Source organism: Octopus bimaculoides, chromosome 30 (genome assembly GCF_001194135.2).
Source record: "Octopus bimaculoides isolate UCB-OBI-ISO-001 chromosome 30, ASM119413v2, whole genome shotgun sequence".
NCBI lineage: Eukaryota > Metazoa > Mollusca > Cephalopoda > Octopoda > Octopodidae > Octopus > Octopus bimaculoides.
In genome coordinates this window covers 6038371-6039578 of record NC_069010.1, presented here as the reverse complement: position 1 = coordinate 6039578, position 1208 = coordinate 6038371, and positions in this window count along the sequence as shown.

Sequence of the window (1208 nt, the reverse complement as noted above, 5' to 3'; positions counted from 1 at the left end):
ATGGTCAGTCACAGAGTGACCATTCGTTTCACACCTACAAAGTGCTTAATTTCTACTCTTATTATTTAATATTTCACTATTTTTAAAAAAATAACTGAAACAAAGACAGCATATGTTTACAAAAATATGGTGGCCGTTGCCAGTACCGCCTGACTGGCCTTCGTGCCGGTGGCACGTAAAAGTACCCACTACACTCTCAGAGTGGTTGGCGTTAGGAAGGGCATCCAGCTGTAGAAACTCTGCCAAATCAGATTGGAGCCTTGTGTAGCCTTCGGGTTCCACCAGTCCTCAGTCAAATCGTCCAACCCATGCTAGCATGGAAAGCAGACGTTAAACGATGATGATGATGGTAACAAAAAGGTTTAAAATACACAATAATTAATAAAAGAAAACATAAAAGAAAGAGAGAGAGAGAGAGAGAGAGAGGTAAACTATGTATTAAATACAAAGGCATTGCTCCAACATGGCCTCAGCTTAATGACAGTAAACAGAAAATAAAAAGAAAAAAGACCTGGTATCTTACCATATCTGTGACATCAGACACAGGTTTGATGTGTTGGTGGTAAAAGTCATGAGGTGAGATGGGTCCGATAGAGTTATAAGCTTTTGATTTATTGTAATAATCCCAGACGAACTCTTTGGGTGGCGTACCCAAGGTAACAGACAGGATGGTGTATAACTGCAAGAAGAAGATAATAAATGAATGAAAGAATAACCGCATTTGCAGCTATGTAAGATGCATACCCTATTTTAACAATGATGTTTTGTGGGGAAAATATATTTAGTATGCGTATGTTTCCTGAAGAGGAAAGTGTATGTTTTCAGTCATTTCATTCCTGTCCCTTTAATATTATTGATCGTTACCAGCGTCGCCTTCCTGGCACGTGCAAAGACATTTGAGTGGGATCGTTGCCAGTGCTGCTGGACTGGCTCTTGTGCAGGTGGCACGTAAAATACACCATTTTGAGCGTGGCTGTTGCCAGTACCTCCTGACTGGCCTTCGTGCCAATGGCGCGTAAAAAGCACCCACTACACTCTCGGAGTGGTTGGCGTTAGGAAGGGCATCCAGCTGTAGAAACTCTGCCAAATCAGATTGGAGCCTGGTGCAGCCATCTGGTTTCACCAGTCCTCAGTCAAATCGTCCAACCCATGCTAGCATGGAAAGCGGATGTTAAACGATGATGATGATGATGATATTCTCAAAATTA